Raw genomic sequence first — 7,500 nt, forward strand, 5'->3', positions numbered from 1 at the left:
CCGGGGCCCGGGGAGGCTCTCCCCAGCCTGGCTAGGTTTCGGAAGGTGGGACCGGGCCCGGGGCTTGAGCTCCGGCCGGCTGGCCCCGGGGTGCGCGAGCTCCCCGTCCCGCCGGCCACCAGAGGGTCCGGGCGCTGGGGACGGGGCTCCACCGGGGCCCGGGGAGGCTCTCCCCAGCCTGGCTAGGGTTCGGAAGGTGGGACCGGGCCCTGGGCTTGAGCTCGGCCGGCGGGGCCCGGTGGTGCGCGAGCTCCCCGTCCCGCCGGCCACCAGAGGGTCCGGGCACTGGGGACGGGGCTCCACCGGGGCCCGGGGAGGCTCTCCCCAGCCTGGCTAGGGTTCAGAAGGTGGGACCGGGCCCGGGGCTTGAACTCCATCTGGCCAGGCCCCGAGGGTGCTGGAGCCCCCTGTCCCGCAGGCCACCAGAGGGTCCGGGCGCTGGGGACGGGGCTCCACCGGGGCCCGGGGAGGCTCTCCCCAGCCTGGCTAGGGTTCGGAAGGTGGGACCGGACCCGGGGCTTGAACTCCATCTGGCCAGGCCCCGAGGGTGCTGGTACCCCTCCGTCCTGCAATCCGGCCGGGGATCCGGGGTGCCCGGGACGTAGGGTCCACCGGGGCCCGGGGAGGCTCTCCCCAGCCTGGCTTGGGTTCGGAAGGTGGGACCGGACCCGGGGCTTGAACTCCATCTGGCCAGGCCCCGAGGGTGCTGGAGCCCCCTGTCCCGCAGGCCACCAGTGGGTCCGTGCGCTGGGGACGGGGCTCCACCGGTTCCCGGGGAGGCTCTCCCCAGCCTGGCTAGGGTTCGGAAGGTGGGACCGGACCCGGGGCTTGAATTCCATCTGGCCAGGCCCCGAGGGTGCTGGAGCCCCCTGTCCCGCAGGCCACCAGTGGGTCCGTGCGCTGGGGACGGGGCTCCACCGGTTCCCGGGGAGGCTCTCCCCAGCCTGGCTAGGGTTCGGAAGGTGGGACCGGACCCGGGGCTTGAACTCCATCTGGCCAGGCCCCGAGGGTGCTGGTACCCCTCCGTCCAGCTATCCGGCCAGGGGGCCGGGGCGCCCGGGACGGAGGGTCCACCGGGGGCCCAGGGGAGGCTCTCCCCGGCCCGGCATAGGGTTTGGAAAGCCGGGACTGGGGCCGGGGACCGGGCCCGGGGCTTGAGCCCCGTCCGGCAGGGCCCAGTGGTGCGGGAATCCCCCCTCCGTCCTGCAAGCCGGCCGGGGGTCGGAGGTACCCGGGACGGAGGGTCCATCAGGGCCCGGGGAGGCCTGAAGCCCCGGAGCCCTGCAGCCCCAGAGACCTGCAGCTCTGCAGCCCCCGGAACCCTGCAGCCCCAGAGCCCTGCAGCTCCGGGGCAGGCAGATTGGCGTCCTTTTGGTCCCGGCCATCTGGTCGCCCCTCTCGCCTCGGCCATCTGGTCGCCCTGGAAGTCATGATGAGGTGCCATTCGCCTCCCGGATCCCAGCGAGGGCTCCAGGAGGTCGGGTACTTTCGCGCCTTGGGTCCCCTCTGTCACCTTGTGTGCACAGATTGCAAGAAAGTCAGGTAATTTCCCTCCGGATTACTAGGGGGCAGGGTATGCCCGGACACCCCTCCAAGGCTGGTGGTTCTCTGCTAGGGGGACCAGATGGGCTATGCCTGGGTAACACCTCCCTAGGCCACCCGGGGCTTCCTTCCTCCAGGCCAACGGCTTGTCAAATTGCCCAGGACGGGCTCCATGGCTCTTGGGCAGTCGTCCCCCGGGTCTCCAGGCCGATGGCATGTCAAAGTGCCCAGGACGGGCTCCATGCGTCCCGGGCAGTCGTCCCCCGGGTCTCCAGGCCGACGGCATGTCAAAGTGCCCAGGACGGGCTCCATGTGTCCCGGGCAGTCGTCCCCCGGATCTCCAGGCCGACGGCATGTCAAAGTGCCCAGGACGGGCTCCATGCGTCCCGGGCAGTCGTCCCCCGGGTCTCCAGGCCGACGGCATGTCAAAGTGCCCAGGACGGGCTCCATGCGTCCCGGGCAGTCGTCCCCCGGGTCTCCAGGCCGACGGCATGTCAAAATGTCCAGGACGGGCTCCATGCGTCCCGGGCAGTCGTCCCCCACGTCTCCAGGCCGACGGCATGTCAAAGTGCCCAGGTTGGGCTCCATGCGTCCCGGGCAGTTGTCCCCCGGGTCTCCAGGCCGATGGCATGTCAAAGTGCCCAGGACGGGCTCCATGCGTCCCGGGCAGTCGTCCCCCCGGGCATCCGCCGCTCCCTTCTCCGGGCCGACGGCAGGTCAGATTGCCCAGGACGGGCTCCATGGGTCCCGGGCAGTCCTCCCCTGGGTGTCCGGCGCTCCCTTCTCCGGGCCGACGGCATGTCAAAGTGCCCAGGACGGGCTCCATGCGTCCCGGGCAGTCGTCCCCCGGGTCTCCAGGCCGACGGCATGTCAAAATGTCCAGGACGGGCTCCATGCGTCCCGGGCAGTCGTCCCCCGGGTCTCCAGGCCGACGGCATGTCAAAGTGCCCAGGTTGGGCTCCATGCGTCCCGGGCAGTCGTCCCACGGGTCTCCGGGCCGACGGCATGTCAAAGTGCCCAGGACGGGCTCCATGCGTCCCGGGCATTCCTCCCCCCGGGCATCCGCCGCTCCCTTCCCTGGGCCGACGGCAGGTCAGATTGCCCAGGACGGGCTCCATGGGTCCCGGGCAGTCCTTCCCTGGGTGTCCGGCGCTCCCTTCTCCGGGCCGACGGCATGTCAAAGTGCCCAGGACGGGCTCCATGCGTCCCGGGCAGTCGTCCCCCGGGTCTCCAGGCCGACGGCATGTCAAAGTGCCCAGGACGGGCTCCATGCGTCCCGGGCAGTCGTCCCCCGGGTCTCCAGGCCGACGGCATGTCAAAATGTCCAGGACGGGCTCCATGCGTCCCAGGCAGTCGTCCCCCGGGTCTCCAGGCCGACGGCATGTCAAAGTGCCCAGGACGGGCTCCATGCGTCCCGGGCAGTCGTCCCCCGGGTCTCCAGGCCGACGGCATGTCAAAATGTCCAGGACGGGCTCCATGCGTCCCAGGCAGTCGTCCCCCGGGTCTCCAGGCCGACGGCATGTCAAAGTGCCCAGGACGGGCTCCATGCGTCCCGGGCAGTCGTCGTCCCGGGCGTCCGGGCCTGGGAGCTCCGGTGGTCCTCACCGTGCCTGAGGCCCAGCCGGGGTCCCCGAGCCCTGCCCGGCGTGGGCAGGCAGCAGCCCTACCACGAAGGCTCGGGGTGGGAAGCAGGGAGTCCTTTCGTTCCCGGCCACCTGGTTGCACCTTTCCCCTCGGCCATCTGGTCGCACGCAATGCTATCCAAAAGGGCGACCAGATGGCCAAACCTCCCTGGAAGTCCCTATGAGGTGCCATTTGCCTCCCCGATCCCAGCGAGGGCTCCAGGAGGTCGGGTACTTTTACGCCTTGGGTCCCCTCTGTCAACTCGTGTGCACAGATTACAAGAAAGGGGGGTAATTTTCCTCCGGATTACTAGGGGTAAGGGTATGCCCGGACACCCCTGCAAGGCTGGTGGTTCTCTGCCAGGGGGACCAGATGGGCTATGCCTGGGTAACAACACCCGGGGCTTCCCTCCTCCAGGCCAACGGCATGTCAAAGTGCCCAGGACGGGCTCCATGCGCCCCGGGCAGTCGTCCCCCGGGTCTCCAGGCCAACGGCATGAGCGAGTGCCCAGGTCGGGCTCCATGCTTCCCGGGCAGTCGTCCCCCGGGTCTCAAGGCCGATGGCATGTCAAAGTGCCCAGGATGGGCTCCATGCGTCCCGGGCATTCCTCCCCCCCGGGCGTCCGTCGCTCCCTTCTCCGGGCCGACGGCAGGTCAGATTGCCCAGGACGGGCTCCATGGGTCCCGGGCATTCCTCCGCTGGGTGTCCGGCTCTCCCTTCCCCGGGCCAACGGCTTGTCAGAGTGCCCAGGATGGGCTCCACGGGCCCCGGACGTCCGGGGCTCCCTTCCCCGTGCCAACGGCATGCCAGAGTGCCCAGGACGGGCTCCACGAGTCCCCGGCGTCCGGGGCTCCCTTCCCCGGGACACCGGCTTGTCAGAGTGCCCATGACGGGCTCCACGGGTCCCGGGTATCTGGGACTCCCTTCCCTGGGCCAACGGCATGCCGGAGTTCCCAGGACAGGCTCCACGGGTCCCGGGCGTCCGGGGCTCCCTTCCCCGGTCCGACGGCTTGTCAGAGTGCCCAGGACGGGCTCCACGGCTCCCGGGCGTCCGGGGTTCCCTTCCCCGGGTCAGCGGCATGTCAGAGTGCCCAGGACGAGTTCCACGGGTCCCGGGCAGTCCTCCCCCGGGCGTCCGGGGCTCCCTTCCCCGGGCCGTCGGCAGGTCAGAGTGCCCAGGACGGGCTCCATGGGTCCCGGGCAGTCCTCCCCCCGGGCGTCCGGGGCTCCCTTCCCCGGGCAGACGGCAGGTCAGAGTGCCCAGGACGGGCTCCACGGGTCCCGGGCAGTCCTCCCCCCGGGCGTCCGGCGCTCCCTTCTCCAGGCCGATGGCAGGTCAGAGTGACCAGGACGGGCTCCACGGGTCCCGGGCAGTCCTCTCCCGGGCGTACGTGGTTGTCCGACAGATTCGGGCAGATGTGCTTTTACGAACCGGATCGGAATCGGCCCAAATAATAATAATAATAATAATCCACATTTGTAAGGCGCACAATCACCCGTAAGGGTCTCTAGGCGCCGTTGGGAAGATTAAGCAAGCTATTGCACAGAGTCACATGGTGCTGGGCTAATCTGCGGCCGGTGCCGGGGATCGAACCCTGATCTCTGGGATGCTCGAGGGTTACTACGCGCTCTACAAAAACCTTAAATAAAAAAATCTCCAGATTCCGGAGTCAGCCGCCCTAGCCGCGGCGCCAGCTATTTCCCAGAGTCACCTGGTGCTGGGCTAATCTGCCGCCGGTGCCGGGGATCGAACCGTGATCTCCAGATTCCGGAGTCAGCCTCCCTAGCCGCGGCGCCAGCTATTTCCCAGAGTCACGTGGTGCTGGGCTAATCTGCGGCCGGTGCCGGGGATCGAACCCTGATCTCTGGGATGCTCGAGGGTTACTACGCGCTCTACAAAAACCTTAAATAAAAAAATCTCCAGATTCCGGAGTCAGCCGCCCTAGCCGCGGCGCCAGCTATTTCCCAGAGTCACCTGGTGCTGGGCTAATTTGCCGCCGGTGCCGGGGATCGAACCGTGATCCCCAGATGGGGATATCCCAAAAATCTGGCATGGATACGGCCCGCCAGGACTGGTTTGGGCACCCCTGGACTAGCACTATATTACCCAGACGTATTTGGCCTGAGTAGGTAAGCAATGTCATCTGACTACTGACATCTGTGTTCAAGGGGAAGTTGAAGGTAAGGCAGACAAGAGGTTACATTACAAAAAAGCATGAAATGGGAAACATTCATAGTCTAACCTGAAGGCAAGAAATGTGGAAGCAAGTTTAGAATGAGGACAGAAAGCAAAGTCTATGTTAAATTACTTGTGTTGTATATCAGTTGGAAAAAATTTGATGAATACAGAAAAAAGTACTGCAGCAGATTCCAAGACCTCTTTTGTCAGAAGCAAGGAACCTCTCAACTGTGCCGAAACCCGGGATTGAACCAGGGACCTTCAGATCTTCAGTCTAACGCTCTCCCAACTGAGCTATTTCGGCCTGATGCTATCTGTGGTCTTCATACTTTGATTTGAACCATTCAACAAACTAGATGCATGACCTGGATATTTACCCTTATATGTTAGAGATATGTTTTAAGGAGTCCTGTATCATTCAGCAGTTAACTTGTGCAATGGGTAAATAGCGTTTTTGGGATCCGGGTTAGGTAGCGTTTTTTTAACTCTGAATGGACTAGCACTATATTACCCAGACGTATGTGGCCTGAGTAGGTAAGCAACATCATCTGACCACTGACATCTGTGTTCAAGGGGAAGTTGAAGGTAATGCAGACAAGAGTTTACATTACAAAAAAGCATGAAATGGGAAACATTCATAGTCTAACCTGAAGGCAAGAAATGTGGAAGCAAGGTTAGAAGGAGGACACAAAGCAAAGTCTATGTTAAATTGCTTGTGTTGTATATCAGTTGGAAAAAATTTGATGAATAGAGAAAAAAGTACTACAGCTGATTCCAAGACCTATTTTGTTAGAAGCAAGGAACCTCTCAACTGTGCCGAAACCCGGGATTGAACCAGGCACCTTCAGATCTTCAGTCTAACGCTCTCCCAACTGAGCTATTTCGGCCTGCTGCTATCTGTGGTCTTCATACTTTGATTTGAACCATTCAATAAACTAGATGCATGACCTGGATATTTACCCTTATATGTTAGAGATATGTTTTAAGGAGTCCTGTATCATTCAGCAGTTAACTTGTGCAATGGGTAAATAGCGTTTTTGGGATCCGGGTTAGGTAGCGTTTTTTTAACTCGGAATGGACTAGCACTATATTACCCAGACGTATGTGGCCTGAGTAGGTAAGCAACGTCATCTGACTACTGACATCTGTGTTCAAGGGGAAGTTGAAGGTAATGCAGACAAGAGTTTACATTACAAAAAAGCATGAAATGGGAACCATTCATAGTCTAACCTGAAGGCAAGAAATGTGGAAGCAAGTTTAGAAGGAGGACACAAAGCAAAGTTTATGTTAAATTGCTTGTGTTGTATATCAGTTGGAAAGAATTTGATGAATAGAGAAAAAAGTACAACAGCTGATTCCAAGACCTATTTTGTTAGAAGCAAGGAACCTCTCAACTGTGCCGAAACCCGGGATTGAACCAGGGACCTATAGATCTTCAGTCTAACGCTCTCCCAACTGAGCTATTTCGGCCTACTGCTAGCTGTGGTCTTCATACTTTGATATGAACCATTCAACAAAATGGATGCATGACCTGGATATTTACCCTTATATGTTAGAGATATGTTTCAAGGAGTCCTGTATCATTCACCAGTTAACTTGTGCAATGGGTAAATAGCGTTTTTGGGATCCGGGTTAGGTAGCGTTTTTTTAACTCTGAATGGACTAGCACTATATTACCCAGACGTATTTGGCCTGAGTAGGTAAGCAATGTCATCTGACTACTGACATCTGTGTTCAAGGGGAAGTTGAAGGTAAGGCAGACAAGAGGTTACTTTACAAAAAAGCATGAAATGGGAAACATTCATAGTCTAACCTGAAGGCAAGAAATGTGGAAGCAAGTTTAGAATGAGGACAGAAAGCAAAGTCTATGTTAAATTACTTGTGTTGTATATCAGTTGGAAAAAATTTGATGAATAGAGAAAAAAGTACTGCAGCAGATTCCAAGATCTCTTTTGTCAGAAGCAAGGAACCTCTCAACTGTGCCGAAACACGGGATTGAACCAGGGACCTTCAGATCTTCAACGCTCTCCCAACTGAGCTATTTCGGCCTGCTGCTATCTGTGGTCTTCATACTTTGATTTGAACCATTCAATAAAATAGATGCATGACCTGGATATTTACCCTTATATGTTAGAGATATGTTTTAAGGAGTCCTG

General features: G+C 60.3%; 2 non-coding genes across 2 annotated transcripts; both read right to left on the reverse strand.

Annotated features, from left to right (window-relative positions):
• Positions 1-5,575: 5,575 nt before the first annotated feature.
• TRNAF-GAA (transfer RNA phenylalanine (anticodon GAA)) lies at positions 5,576-5,648 on the reverse strand. Its single transcript has one exon. It is a non-coding gene; the product is annotated as a tRNA-Phe (tRNA).
• Positions 5,649-6,741: 1,093 nt separating this feature from the next.
• TRNAF-GAA (transfer RNA phenylalanine (anticodon GAA)) lies at positions 6,742-6,814 on the reverse strand. The gene has a single exon. It is a non-coding gene; the product is annotated as a tRNA-Phe (tRNA).
• Between the last annotated feature and the right edge of the window lie 686 nt (positions 6,815-7,500).

Source organism: Lissotriton helveticus, chromosome 8 (genome assembly GCF_964261635.1).
Source record: "Lissotriton helveticus chromosome 8, aLisHel1.1, whole genome shotgun sequence".
In the NCBI taxonomy this organism is placed as follows: domain Eukaryota; kingdom Metazoa; phylum Chordata; class Amphibia; order Caudata; family Salamandridae; genus Lissotriton; species Lissotriton helveticus.